Consider the following 16,217-nt stretch of genomic DNA (forward strand, 5'->3'; position numbering starts at 1 on the left):
CATAACCATAACCCTAACTACAGCCCCGTAACCCTAACCACGATCCACATCCTAACCCCCAACTCCAACCCCAACCCTAACCACCCCCCTTTTGGGGGATTTTTTTTCCCTAAGTGGACATTGGCAGATTTTTTCCACATAACTAAACTATGACATCATAGCAATATGAACCTGGGCCAACACAAGTGAAGTGAAGACACGGTGAAGACCTCACAGCGAGCTGAAATCCACTAAAAATCAAACCTCACAATGGATTTGTGAATTCTTTTACTCACATCAAATAAAATCGACTAAACAAGCACTCAACTAATCAACTCATAGATCAACAAAATCCGCATTAAGAAAGAAAACACATTTTCTAGAGCATTCAGAATAGTCTCAGGTCCACCTTGTCTCAGGCTGTTGACAAGGTGACCAAAACACTCTGTTCCATGTTTTCCAGATTCTCAGTTCACTCGAATTGTTTGTACTAAGCAAAAGAAATTCCAAGGACGTAAGGGAAAACATCCTAAAATAAATGTGTTTGTATGGGATTTTCCCATCATGAGCTTCCAGAACTGTTCAGAAGTACTTGTACTTGTTGAAAAAAGTATTATACAGCATCAGAAATACTGCAATTCCTCTGTTTTACATCATTTGAATAGAGAAGAGGTGATTCAAAGGGGCAGCTATTCTATCAAATGGAAGAAATCCATGAGCTGAAATTGAGTTTGCGTGCTGGATTATGGGTCAGGTATCACACACTGATCAGTTCAGCGCGGTTGTTTTCCTTCAGAGCTGCTGACAGTTGGCTGAGTGGAAAAATAACAAAGCCCCGACCACCTCTGCTCTCCAGAGTCTAATCTGCTCCATCCACTCTTGCCATGGGAACCAGGTGAGCCGAAGAGTGATGTAACCTGTTGCCAGACTTGTTTACCAAGCGTGTGTGCTCAGCCCTGTTCAGTAAGCTCGCTTGCTTTGGGACAGCGACAGCGATCAAAGATGATCCACTTTAGTGCGAGTGTGAGAGTTTCGAGGCTGAGGAGGTTTATATACTTTCAATGTGACAGGAAATGGAGAGCTTCCTTCCTAAATGAGGTTTCTTCCATTTCAAAAGGTCAATTTTATTTACAGAAAACATGAAACTAAAAGGTGCAGACTTCACACACTCTGAATAAACTACAGCATCAGGTCATGAAAAGCAGGTGTAACTCTGTATAAAGATGTTTGCCTAATACAGGGCTTCATCAGACTTATCTATTATGATAGGGGGAAGATTTTAAATCAGATCTGCACAAATCCAAGACTGCACAGCTGAAATCTAGACTGACCACACTCCTCTTTAGCTGCACATCCATACACAGACATTAGCAGCTTCAGTCTAAAGCTGGGCAGTGTATCTACTATAACAAACTCCTTTTAATGATGCAACTGCCCCCATCACTGCCATCACGTGATTTACCAGTGCTCGTGAATTATGGCCATACTGGAGGTATAATGGACAGTGGTTACTTGTTTAAGGGTGAACAGCCCAGGGACCCTGTTTCACTTCCCATTTGGATCTTTTTTTTTATTTGCACCTAGTTTCATTTTTCACTTCTGGTTACTGCTTAAATTTTGGGACCAAAGGTTGCTTGGTTATGGTTGGGGAAGGACTGCGGTTTGGGTTAAAATGTGCAAATTAGCAAAGGCAACCCCAGCTGTTGACAAATGAAGTGCTGGAAGTGACGATCACCTTCACCGCCATAGGTGTCGGTGGCTGCTCACTCAGTCGTCACTACGAAAGCATAACATGCAAGAGAGCCAGTAAACACAAGCTGAAGGTTTAAACCGATGTTTCGGATCACTTAACTACTGTCTGCATCAGTGCAGAAAGTTCTTTCGGCATTGAAAAGTTGCTGTCTGTATTTATTTAAGAGACGCCGTGTGAATTTTGAAACTGAAAGGCGTGAACAGAGGTATTAGTCTTTACTGCTTTCTTTTGAGAGCGCGAAAAAATATTTAGCTGAATCATGTGAGCCTGAGTTTCAGTCACAGGTCTCAAGACTACTCAGCAACCATCGGTCACAAGAAGAAAATGTGTGATCAAAGATCAGTTGTAAGTGGTTGCTGGAAGTTGATTCCAGTTGTTGTGAAACAGGCCTAGAAGATGGCAGTGACTCCCCGGTAACCACCAGTTGCTAGGGAACAGTGTGTATTCTGTGGTGAGATGGCAAGTGGCTTCTGAAGGTTGCTGGAAGTTGCTAACTACTTGCCGAGTGGTAATGAAACCGTGAAAAGTGTGACAGTGGAGGGCCTTGAGTGCCAAAATGAATTAACTAAATACACAATCTAATAATAAATTAAATGTGTTAATTAATTATAACGGGAAATAAATAATTGTAAAAATGTTTTAAATGAAATGACATTTTATGATTACCTATATATTTAATGAATTATTTCCCCTTTTAATTCATTAATGGGATATTTAATTTATTATTCAGTGATCTATTTATTTAATTAATTTTGGCACTCAAGGCACTTAATATGCAGCACAAACAGACGCTCTTCTGCAGCAAGAAGGCACAACTTTTACTTTGAAGGAGAACATTCCCCGTTTCCGGTTTCTCACTGAGTAAGAATTTGTCAACTCTTCACAGACAGGATTGTATCTTCCAGGCAACCGCAGCAATCTGCTCTTGACTAAACTACTACAACCTGAAAAAAAAAAAAAGATTGTTCCTGACCACTGAAACCAACACATTTCAAAAGGTGCAACTTTTACTTCGAAGGTGAATAATCCATATTTCCAGGTTACCTTGAACTTTTTCAACTTTCACTGCAGACCTGAGAGCAAACTGCAAATGTTTACAGACAAGTCTTCCACGCAGTCACAATGGGGGTTTTGCTACATCATCCTCTTTGCTCAAACGTTCAGGGAATGCACGCTTCTCCCCAGCAACTGTAAATTGCCATGTGGCTGCCGATCAGTCTCTAGGCCTGAGTGAGTCCTGAGGCAACTTACAAAGGGGGGCAATTTAGCCATCAGCAGTTCTTCAGGCTACAAAAGCATCAATTTAATTTCCAAGCTTTTCTAAGCTAATGTTGACTAATTGCTGACAATGACCCCTGAAGAGAACAACTAAAAATCCAACCTGAGTTGAGTCCTATACATAGAAATCAGCATACAGGCTGTTAGAAGCAACAGATAGAGCCAGGCGAGGTCTCACTAAGTTATTTTACAATCTGATCGGACATTAGCAATAAAATGCATTTAAATGAAAAAATGTCACCTAACAAAAAAACGTACGTAACACATAACTGCACCCCTTGTGCAATTATGTGTTGTGTCTTTTCAAAGCCTCCACCAACAGAAACACAGATATTTACATGACACAAAACCACAGTTTCTGGTCACTTTGTGCATCTAACAACAAGGCTGTGGCGGGCAAATATTGTGTGTATTCTCTGAGGTAAAATTGCAGTTTCTTCCAGTGGACTCTGATGGAGTGTAACAGTTTCAGTTCCTCATTAGATAAAGCTGTACGGCTGCAGGTAAAGCAGTGAAAAGGCCACAGCAGAATAAGGCTTTACTTTCTGTTATGGCTGGTGCTCCTGTTTCTGATTTTGTAAAACTGTAGCAGCATATATATAGATATAGATATAAGTTCATGAATTTCCAGCTGATTAACTTGTATTTTTAATATCTAACGCTCCTGTTAGCGGACATACTGATGTTTCTAAAGAGGAAGCCTCGCTTTTTTTACCATGCCAACTAAGTAGCTGTGATATCTCACATATCGCTTTCATAGAAAAGGCAGATAATTATCTTCTGTCACCATTCAACCTGCAAATATCAAGACATGATCTTGGGTATCCATATCACTCAGCTGTACATCTAATGGTCTAATGTTTTAACTGAAAGTAGGACAAAGAGGATGACTGTGTGAGAACAACGTAGGGCTAATGCTGAGAGCTTCTCTGAGTAGCTGATATGTAACCTTGTGTGATGAAGCTTGGCATCATATTTCATATGAATGCAACTTCCCGATTTCATTAATGTTAAAGTTGGTTTTTAAGGTTCTTTTTCTACTTAAATAGCTGTTTAAACTGTTGCTCCAGCTGCTGTTGTGTCTGGTGATTATCTCTGGGTGTGAGATAATCTTCTTCCCTTGTGACACGTGTTCACTTCTCTATTCCAGAGCCGATCAGAATGCGGGGTGTTTAATTTACAATAAACCCATCAGTCCTGTTGCTCACGCTGGCTTGGTAAGGACTTGTGCAAAGTGGTAAATAAACCTTGATGGCTGCAGGTCAGCGCCATTGAAGGCAGGTATCTGTAACTGAACTCCAGCAGCAAACCCGCCCGGCATCTCGTCTATAACTCGAACCAGACGTCCAGAGCACAGAGGAGCTTTTCTTTTTCCCTGAGAAGGTGTGACACTGTGGAGCACCTTAAAACTGTCCCTGGAGATTCTTTTGGTTCACTGTGGTCGCTTTTGAGTTTTCTGAGTGACTTTTTTTAAGTCGGTTTTTACAGCCCACATAGGCAAACTTCAATATTCATACTCATTTAAGTATAACACAGCACAGGCGCCAACCACAGACTTCCCTAAAGTCAGACATGTTCTGCGATTAGATACACCTCACTTTTTAAAACTGAGACATGCGTCTGTCTGTTTAACTTCTGCTTTCTACGTGAAAAAAGCACATCTAAAAAGAGCTGTATTTTTAGCAAACTTGAGAGAGGTTCGCGCCAGACCTCTTTACCCAAAGTTACCTTTTTGGCCACTACTATGTCGAATTTTGGAGCCAGACATTACAATTTTTGATAAATTGGGTGGAGTGCTGCACATTGCTATAAGAAATAAAAGTTAATCCACTGGAAATGTCTCTGCAGCACTAGAGAAACTGATATATGTTTAGCACAAGGAGCTATTTTTGCACACATCATCTGTATTTCAGCTCAACCGAATTCACAACTGCTAATGGACATACTGATCCTTCTTCAGCGGTCAGCGGTTACATATGTAACCAACACTGCCTTGTTTTTTTCACTCAGACTTTCTGAGAAACAAACTCTAAAGCGGAAGATTTCAGATAGAAGATGAAAGGAGGTCCTGCAGAAATTTTCAATATAAGCTCATCCAACTCATGATCTGTCACAGTTCACAGGTTGCTGTCTTTGGTGAAGTACAGAAATAAAGTTGTGTCCACTGAGGCGTCAAGGAGACATGCAAACAGTCATATCTGGCAAAAATGAATCTCATTCAGCAATAAGAAATCAAGATGACAGTTTAAAAGGACACAAGTGCTATGCAGCAAAGTAAAACTTCAAGCTATCACATCACTGTCCCCCCGAACAGAGGGAGTAAAATCAGTTCTGTTTGTTAGCGATCTAACATCCAGTTTTCAAGATACTATGTTCAAGTTTTGTGTGATGGTAATTTTGGTGAAAGTCACACCAAATCTTAAAATAAGTAAAAACTTTATATGAACCCACAATTTTTATGGATCGTCTTAAAACTTCACAGCAATATACCAGGCCTCAGGGGACATAAGTACCTAGGTTAGCTAAGCATTTGACCTTGACTGCCATTGTTAGGGCCCAAGGTCAACTTTGACCTTGGGCCCTAACAATGGCAGTCAAAAACTGATATATTGAGTAATATATCATATGAAAGGGCATGGAGAGAGCTTTACAACACACCATTGTATTTTTTCAATGTGATGCCCTACAGCTTGTGCATCCAGTAGGCACAATCTTCTGTTAACGGCTCTGCTAAATGGCTTGAAATTAACAATGTTCAGTATACAAGGAGAGGGAATTTAAGTAAACTCCAAGTATTGTACATGATGAATATGCTGTGAAAAGCTAAATGACAGATGTGATTTGAGGTTTTTTTGAGGTTTTTTTAAACATTAAACGGACAATTCACTAAATGGCACCTGCTAAAAAGCCTCCCTGAGGGGAAATTTAGAAGATCTTCTATTTTAAAACTCAGCTCCACACCTGACACACTGTATAATACTGATGGTCTTTACTTGTCTTTGTCAGGTAGGCATTTTGTGGAAACCATTCAGAGAGAGGCCAGAGATGCAGGTTTCTGACAAATAATGCAATACATGTTCAAAGTATCCTGAATGAAGCCGCCAAAGGTCCACTGTGAAACAGGAAATCCCTGCAAGCCCTCTTTACATCCATGCTGGCCCCTGATGTGATTCTCATTTCCCAGTGTGGCACTCAGTGAAAACAAGTTTCAAAGCAGGTCAGTGACAGCAGCTCTGACCTTAAAGTGAGCACTGGGAGAGGCGCTGGCGTTTTGCCCGGGGACACTCGAGGAGAGCATCTGGTTGTTGTGGGAACGCAAACCTGCAACCTCCCACTCAAAGGTTGATCTCACACAGACTAGCTGCGCTTCTGCTGCTGCTCAGATTTAAATCTGGTTCAGATGTTCCTGCCGATGACTCCGCCGAGGATTTCAGGTCATGCGAGGCCACTTGAGAAGCCGCCTGCAGAGTGTGGGTGCACCTGAATGACACTGAGCGTGCTCTATGTGTTAAAACTGTGGCGTTCGACCCTTTAACCTCCTGATTTCTGGTCTGAGGTTGCAGAAAAACACAAGCCAACACAAACCGCATAGAAACACAAAGTACCAAGCAGGAAGTTCGTGGACTGGTTATTAGCAGATATCTCATATGCAAAAAGTAGTAGAATAAAACCACCTGTCACACAGAAAAATTTGATTCAAATTATGAGATGAAAGGACAGAAATCTCTCCCTGTTCGCTACTCACTTTGCTTTGCATTTTCAGCTTCGGCTTCTTTTAAACATCTCTAGGGAACTGCTAGCTTGGTGTCTGAAATGTAAATTAAATGTAAATTGATGGGGTTTTATTTGCTAGACTCTCACTTTACCTGGTGGGGTTAACTTTTATGTTCTTATAGGAAAAAGCAACAACAGGTTAAAGGACTAAAAAGAAAAAACAAGCCAAAAATATACCACAGATCAACCCACGAGTTTCAAGAGAGTATTTCTTTTCTATAAAGCCTTAAAAGCCTGGTTTTGCAGTTCTAAACATATAATTACAGGGCACATGTGCTCAAACACAGACTGAGCAAAGCCATCTGTGATATCTGTGTGACTGTGATTGATGAGATGAAGTGTAACAAAAAAATGACAAACGTGACCCTAAAAATAGCAAAACCTGCAGAGCAGTTATTCCTGGACTTCCTGCTCTCACATCTCAAACATACATACACTTGAAGAAAATACGGACTGGGTACATGCTAAAGATACTCATCTGTAACTCAGAAAACTGTCGGTGTGATTACTTTGTTGTGATCTTGTCACACATCTACAAGTTCTCTCTCTCTCTCTCTATCTCAGCCCTTCAATCAGCTCCCGTAGTAAGGAGTTGACCTCCAGGGCAGTCCCCCGATAACCTCTCGTGTTAAGAAGCCCAACTTTATGTTTACAGGTTGACTCTAATGAACAGCTTTGGTCTCTTTAGCTGAGTTCTCCCTCCTTTACACCTGTAGGGAGGTGAGTTATTTTAACTTTGGCACATATAGGGCGTTGGGGATAGACGCGATGCACATCTTCAGCCTCACCTCCGGTGCCAGTGCCCCCTTTTTAGATTTAAATTGCGTGTGGACATTGAGGGTTCTGGGGAGGAGCTGACGCCCGATATTGTCTGGCAGAGGTTCTTCTGCGCCATATGCACTGGCTCGCTGGATAACTGGGGCCCGGGCCTCCTCCCTGCCTGCTTCTGTTCCTGGGGGTGGGGCTGTGGCTCCCTACACCCACTATTAGACACTACATGGAGAAACCTTATGAATACAAGCAGGCTCACACACACAGGTTCGCACAGACACACAGCATCTTGGGCTGCCTCTGCCTCTAAAAATATTTCATATTATTAGCACTCTGTGATGTTTAGTAACATTGTCACTGTTATTTATGCATATTTTGGTCGTTGCTGTGGTTTCTCTTTCTCCCTTTTACTTTCAAACCGTCGTCTTCTATTTTTCTCTCCTTCTGTTACATCGTTTTAATTTCGTTACTTCTTATTTTTTCTTTTGCTTTCTTAAACTTATTCATGTGGCTTTTGTTAAGGCTCAAAGGTAAGGGTCACTCTGATTAAATTTAAATCTAGGTGTGCTAAAGGAGCTGGAGTCGGTGAGCTGGACCGCTCAATCGTGCCTTGTAAAGCATTTTAATGCAATTACCAGATTGATAACCTGGTTCCTGTGAGGCTATATGCACTAACAGATCATGCAAGAAGTCTGTGCATGAGTGTTGATGAGTGAAATTTTAGTTTTTGGTTAGTCTTAAACCTTACTTATTAACAGATATCTATAAAGCTAACAAGCTAGCAAGAATTAGCTTAGTATTTCAGCCACTCATCCAAATATGGTCACTTCTGGCTCCAGAAAAGCTACATGACAGCGCACTCCAAAAACCGAGAGGCTGAAAACTCTCTTTGTCATCTGTCTCCTTCCAGGCTCTGATTGGCTGTTGTTAAAGTTTACCAATGTGTGGAATTGCAAAACCCTCTCATTAACAGCACAACTACACAAACATGCGCACCAAAGTCCCACAGCAGGTTTGCACTTCACATGTCATGACAGGTTAATTGGAGATTACCTTGCCCAAAACTCCCCAAACTCTGGGCGCATCTTAACCCATGATAAAAATGTTTTAGACCGAGGCCGTTTGAAAACACCAACAAAGTCCCAGAAAACTGAAACAGATACTGAGCTCGCAGCAATGGTGCTAGCTTGTAGTCACGTACTGTTTACAAGGAAACCTGCAGTGAGCTTAGATTGAAGAAGTTATTTAGATGAGTGATGGAACATTTCTCTCACTGATGAACAGGATCAACTTTCTAGGATTTCCTTATCTGGATACCTGAGCATGCATCAACAGATCGACATGGTCCACTAATTATACTAACAAACCATCACATCCCAAGTGACCCAGTGCTTTAACTACAGCATAGCAGCTAGAAAGTTTTCTTCTTGCTCTTGAGTCAAAAACAGATCAAAATGACAAAGTCATGATTGAAATTCATGCACAGGTGTAGAAACCAAGCAGCTAGCCATGCAGTCTGCCTTTACAAACATTTGTGAAAGAAGGGATCATTCTAAAGAGCTCAATGAATTTGAGTGCGATGCTGTAACAGCATGCCAGTGTTGCAACAATTTAGTTTATGTAATATTTCCCTACTTATTATTAAACCCACCATCAACGTTATTGCAAAGCAGAAGTTTTTAGAACCACAGCCACTTAGACCACATGCCATTATAGAGCAGAGTGTGCGAGTGCTGAGCTGCATCGTGCATAAAACTCTCCAAAACCTCCTCTGGCATTAACATCAGTGCAAAGTCTGTGCACCAGGAGCATGGCCTTCTTTTACCAAGCAGCCCCTACAGGTGTAATGTGCACATAAGTGAATGTTTTTTTCCACATAGTGTTCTTTTTACATGTTTACTTATAAAAGACTAAACTGCATTTCAACAATAAGAGCAGGCTACTATGAATTATGTTAAATTCAGACTCAATGAAACTGTGCTGAGACAAGGCTTTAGTGTCTGTTTATGTCTGAGTTACATCATGTTTGCACCAGTTCTGCTTTTATGCAATAATTTCATCTCGTAGGCTTTTAACCATAGATTTGTCTATTGTGTGTTTTAAACAAGTTAAATAAGGTGGGGTTGAATTGCTGTGTGATTGCCGTCTATACAGCGTTATACATAAATAAATACTGCATATTTGCTTGCTAGAGGCTGGACTCAAGATTAAAGTTGACAAATTTCCTTTAGCAATATAAAAGAAAACATGACATCAAATATTAATCATAAGCCATGGTCATTTCAAGAAAAAAAAATCAGTCAGCAGCTCCCACCTGACCCCTCACAATCAGCTGATTTTAACCTTTGAAACATTACACAGAGCTCAAATCTGACTATGTTAGAAAACCACTGTGACCCAGAAGGAACTGCAGCAAGATGAGTGTGGTATCAAAATGTAGGTAAAAGGGAGACCTTTCATATGCTGTAACTTGTTTTGAGCCACCGCCTATCCCACATGTTTACCCAAACTATTGCTTTTGTATTTTTCTCCAGTGACTTATGAGAAAACTGTTCAAACGTCCAGGGTAAAGGTGCTTGTCTTTTAGCCCTGAATATGGATATGAGGTCTCAAAACTCCCTTTTTTCCCCCAACAAAGTTGAGAAAACCTTCCCCCATCCTTTCAAACTCTCAGGGCCTTCAACTTGGAAAATATTCATAGCGTGAAGCTAAAATTTAACATGGATATTGTGCTTTTTTAAACAAAAACAAAAAAATCAGCTGATTATGAGAAAGTCAAGCGGCAGCTTTGCTCAGCTATGACTGATTTCTTCTGGACTGACCTTAAAGTGAGTGCAGCATGACTTCACTGTGTTACTGTTTAAAAAAAACAACCATCTATATCTAGAAATGACATTAGGAACCAAACAGCCTGCATCTCTAAACTTTGCTGTGATCTTAGACGTTAATTTTGTAAACACGCTTGCAGTCTAAAATGTGAAATACAGCAAGGGGGTGCAGGAAAAGTGACTTTGCTGTAACTATTAAAAGCCTGCAGCCTCTGTGGGAATGGCTGTAGGCTGAATGGATGAGCTGTAAGTGTAACACGTATGTGTAAAGCACGGCCCCTGATGAAGCCCTGCTTGGCTAACCCTGCTGTAAATAAGACATCTGCTTCCAATAATACTCCAAAACACGACATATCTGAAATCGAGGCGAGATGGCTATCGCTGCATTCCTCACAGCACAGCTCCCTGCAAGAACAATGAGCGGCCAGTGTTGTTGCCGCTCGCTTTATCTGCCAGATCTGTCCTGGAAGGGGCGTGGACTGTAAATATGAGTGTGTGTTACGTGTGTTTGTGTCTGAGAGAGAGAGAGAGAGAGAGAGAGAGAGAGAGAGCGGGGGGGTCAGGAGGGGGTGTGTTGGACTCAGAGAAACACTCCCCTGCATTCACACAAAGGCACTTTTGTCTCAGACGCGCCAACGACACCTTTTCAGAACAATAGAAACTAAAGATGATTTTGGCGCCTGTTCCCTGCTGGAATTAAGACACCAGAGCCAATATCATACCTGCAATTTAACACCTGTTTCACAACCCAAGTATGAAAGAGCTCAGTGAAAGAAGCACCCGAGTTGATCTGGAGTTGTTTGCCAAGTTCAGTGTCTGTTCATAGTTTTCTTTTGGGGTCATTTCTTGTGTTTCTTAGTACTTTTCCAGCATCTTCCCTATCTGCCCCAACCTCTCCTTCTCTTTGTTCCTACTACTGCAGTTAAAATTGAGGAAAAATCTTCAACATAAAGATGTCCTTGTTCTTAAGTACGTGCAGGATTTATTAACCCCCATGGGCTCTGTTGGTTACTCTGATGTCTCAGTTCGACTTTGCTGGTTGACAGTCTCCACACTGAGACCAGAACTGTGACTTTAACTGTGAAACATTAATTTAGTGAAAGGCTGTTATGATTGTTTACGGTAGTTTTAGTCCTTGGTTTGTCACTAATAGTGTTATTTATTTTAGATATTCTGCTCTTTTTTGTTCTTCCCAGGGATTTTATTTTTTAGAAACTGATCGATATATTAGCAGGGCTGATATGTAAGCCCATATTAGTTATTAACGATTTACCTGTATCAGCATTCATAACGGAAATTAAATGAAAATTTAAAAGACAAAAAAAGACAAGAGAAACATCCTTTAGGCATGTTATGAATGTTCATGTTATGTAGTTTTGGCATTGCACAACTTCCCTGTTGGGCGCACGTGTTTGGAACGCTACAAACAACCAGCTGACGAGAGCAAAGTTGAGAAAAGCATGAACAAATTTTTTTAAACAACATTAGAAATGTGAGGGAGATCTGTTTATGTTTCATGTGTCTGAAAGACAAAAAAATATCGGCCGATATATCAGGTTTTTATGATAATCAAATATCGATATTGGTCTCAAAAAACTTCAATTGGGCTGTAACTTTTTAAAAAATTGAAATAGTTTTTTCTAGTTTATCTCTATGAAGCGGTTTGTAACTTTAAGAAAAGTACTTTATAAACTTATGCCATTATAACCACACAGTTGTTTTTAAATTATTCCAGGCCTAAACTGACATCCCGACAGGCTTAAGCACAGGATAATTTGGCATTTTTAAGACTTTTTGTTAGGCACAAGCTACAGCTGTTAAGGATATTTTCCCACCGTTCCAGGAAAAATAAAAAATACAAATCTGGAACTGTTTTAGAGACTTTCAGTTCTTCATCACACTCATCACACTGTTTTTAACAATTATTGAATGCAACACAACACATCGCATACTCATAAGAAATGAAGTGGGACTTTCTCAAATTACCTGCTCCAAAAGTCCCATTAATCCAAATGTTGGCTTTATTAGCCAACATAAATATGCCTATATGCTTTTACTCCAAGGACTCAGTGGCATCATGATGTTTTGACCTTGATATGACAACCAGGAAGTAAAAGTTGGGACGCTCGTGTTCGTCACATGTCAGTCCTAAGAAGAAACAGTGCCTCTGCTGAAAGCTGGCCCATCGCATAGAGCACCAAAACAAAACCTTAGCAGCAACATCTAACCATTTTATTCCCATGTGAGTTCAGTCTCAAGAGCAGTTAGCAGAATCCTTAATATCCTTAGCTTGTTTACACTGTTTTTTTTTTTACAACATGAGCCACAAACCATGCTGCTGTAGAGAAGGTAAACAGACTGGTATTTACATTGTGCTCTCCTACTTAATTTTTAGTGCTCAAAGCACTCTCTCACATGCCTCTTTCACACAAGTGCTTTTTAACTTAAAATTCACACACTCGTACTCAAATGGATGCATCAAAGGCAGCTCAGGGATCAGTATTTTACCCAAACATACTTCAACGTGCAGGCTAGAGGAGCCAGGGATCAAACCAGCAACGTTCTGATTGGTAAATGACCCACTCCACCTCTTGAGTCACAGCCACCCAAAACTTTACACCCTACCCACTACTAACCAGGGTCGACTCTGCTTAGAGATCGGCAGGTTCAGGGTGGTATGGCTGTAATCCAAAGACCCCCTTCTAAAGGTTCTTTCCTGGACTTTCAGGGTTTAAAAGGAACCATGGTGCTAAAGAGGACCGGTCTGAATTATCTTAGTGCACTTTTGACAATTTAAAATCAACAGTGGTGCTATAGAGAACCAATCTAAAGGATTTTTAAGGGTTTAAAATGAACCATGGTGCTACCTCCTAAAGTTTCATTATTGTACTACTATGACAATAACCATAAAAAATAGGTTCTTTACTGGATATTTCAGGGTATTAAGGGACTGCTACAGAAAAAACCTTTTTAAAGGTTTTTAATGACCCACGGTGCTACAGAGAACCTCTTGAAGGTTCTTCATTGCTCTTTAAAGAGTTTAAAATGGGTCATCGTTCATTGGAGAACCCCTCAAGAATGCTTTGGTGTTTTCCCGTCCTGCAGCGAGAGAGCCGGATGTGACACTAGTATGTCCCAGTGGCAGCCAGCGGTACTGCAATGAAAGAAATTCCCAAGTGAGGCTATTATGCTGAATTTGGAATGCCTTAGTTTTACATTCACAAGGCAATTTGTAAAGTCCAGGAAAGTTGGTTTTTTTTGCTTTGACGCACCTAAAAAGTAACCGTTATTCAACTGAATTGGCACCACTTTGAAGTCCAGTATCCAGCTGCAATAAAACATCTGTGGGAAGGAGTCAAGTAGCCTCCTCCAACACCTCTGGGACGGAGTTTAACCCCAAAACGGGGCAGGCCCTCGTTTCCTAACATCACTGCAAGTTTCTGCAGCCGGCTCCAAAATGTGGAGGCTGATACGTCAAGAACGCCTGCAAGATTTCTCATGCAGATGTCCAAATACTTCTGGCTACTCGTTGTGCAATTCAACCTTCTTGTTATTGTTTTACAACTTTGTACAATCCATCCGCCGTCTCTTTGTCTCTGTCACACATGGACATTACCATAAATTTAAATGCTTCCCTTGTACAATACAGTGTAAACATAAAGGTACACTGCCGCAGGGCAGGCTGCTGTAACACCGCCTCCAGACCTCTCTGTGGGCTTAACTGACTCTCACACTCACAACTCCCTCACTCAACACTGTTTCCTGAAAGAAAAAAGAAAAGAAAGACAAACTTTTCCTAAAAACTGAACATGGCAGACTTACGTAACCCTTTGCGTGACACTGAACTATGTTAATTTGAGTGGAGGGAGGGAGGGAAAAAACAAACTCCCCTAAAACACATAGAGAGAGAAGGAAAAAGACAGGAAAAAAGTATGTTGTGGCAGTCGGAGGAGGAGGAGGAGAAAAAACAGAGCGAGTCTCAGATTACGCCATCCTCCCTCCCTCCCTCCTCCCTCGTGGAAACATTGCGTGAGAGCGCTCTACGTCCTGATTATGATTAATGCAGGTAGTGCCACACACATACGCACACATACACTGAAACCGCGGTTCTGGCTGGGTTCTGCCGTGGGTCCCTGCTCAGGCCTGTGGTTCTGTACGGGGCAGTTAACACTCCGTCTGGCTTGTTAAAGCTAAAAATCACAAACTGGTAAAAATCACAGTGAGGAGGCCAGCGTGGCTGAGAGCAAAGGGTTCTTTATGGCACAGCAAAGGGTCTCGAACAATATATATCCCCAGGGCGCTTTAGAGAACCCTTCTAAAAGTTCTTTATAGCACTTTTAATGGATTGAAATGTCCATGCTGTTATGGAGAACCTTTCTAAAGGTTCTGTGCTGCACTTTCAAGAGTTTAAAACAACCACTTTGATACAGAGAACCCTTCTACAAGGTCCTTAAAGCACTTTTAAGGGTGTAAATGATCAACGGGGCTATATAGAATCTACAAAGAACCCTCTAAAGGTTCTCTCCTGCATGTTTAAGTGTTGGAAATGAACACTGATTCTATAGAGAACCAATCTAAAGTTCTTTCCTCGATTTTCAGTGTTTCGAATTAACTATGTCCCCCCTGGAGAATCCCTCTGAAAGTTCTTCATGGGAGTTGTTTAAACTGAACCATGGTGCTATACAGAACTTCTTTAAAGGCTCTTTACAGCACTTTAAATATGGTGATAGAAGGTTATAGAAGATCCTCTACAAAGGCAACAACACAACTAAGGATATCAGCTGAAATGCAACAGGATGTTATGGTGCCTCATGATGCCTTAGAGGACTCCCATACAGTGGCCCATGGTGCTACTAAGTCTTAACAGTATGGTTAAGGGTCTATTATTAACTTACTGAGCATTGTTCTCTGGAGAGCCTGCAGAGCAGCGTAATGTGTCCAAGACTCAAATACAGTGCTTTATAAAAACTCTCCAAAGTTATTTACACCCCTATGAGAGGTCTGATGAGGACACTTCAGGATGGTGTTTTGGAGAACCTCTAGAAAAGCACCTTGAATAATATAAGTAGAACAATTAGAGCCTGGTGCTTTATATAACCTCTAAAGGGTTCTTTCCCAAAGGGTCTAAAATAGACTTACATACTTGTGGTGACTTTGGAAACAGCAACACCATCTACTTGATCCTTTAGACATCCTCACTCCTATACAGTATCTTCCATTCATCAGCACCACAGGGGGCCTCTAAAGGATCTTTGAAGCAGATTTATTGATGTTTTTTAAACTATGTGGCCATTGCGTACCAGAGTACTGGATTACAATCAGAAGGTCGATGGTTAGAGTCCCAGCTCCTCCAGTCTACAGAAATCACATGAGCACCAGTTGGTTTAAGTGTCAATGAAGAGATTTTTTTCCCACTAGTTTACATCCAGTTTGAATTGTTGTTTCTTTCAGAACATTCTAGTTCAATGGCAAGAGAAAAGTCCACTTCTAGTGGTTTATTCACAGCAAAATTCATGAGCAATAAGCCTATCATTAGTAATATCTCTATTTTTTTCACTTTAGAGGGCTGGGCAATCTGAGGGCTCTGTTCTTCTGTTTTTGTGCAAAGAATAACTTTGTGGTTCCCAAACTGAAGACCTCAGGGACCTGAAGCGGCGCTCGAAGGGCTTCTAACAAGTCCTGAAACATCATCTCTGACAAAGCACAGAAGAACAAAGATTCACTGTGCTTGGCTTCCCTACAAAAACGGGATAATGAAATGAGCAAAACTCCGTCCAAAAATGGTTCCTTCTCTATGCAGAGGTAGTTTTCAAATTGCGCCGTTGGGGGGGGGG

General features: G+C 41.1%; 1 protein-coding gene across 1 annotated transcript in view; it reads right to left on the reverse strand.

The window, feature by feature from the left end:
* Positions 1–16,217, reverse strand: part of ahr2 (aryl hydrocarbon receptor 2) — a 104,461-nt gene that overhangs the window by 86,842 nt on the left and 1,402 nt on the right. The gene's annotated exons all lie outside the window — the stretch shown is intronic.

Source organism: Haplochromis burtoni, unplaced genomic scaffold, assembly GCF_018398535.1.
Source record: "Haplochromis burtoni strain Fernald_Lab_line unplaced genomic scaffold, NCSU_Asbu1 Contig_39, whole genome shotgun sequence".
Classification (NCBI taxonomy): domain Eukaryota; kingdom Metazoa; phylum Chordata; class Actinopteri; order Cichliformes; family Cichlidae; genus Haplochromis; species Haplochromis burtoni.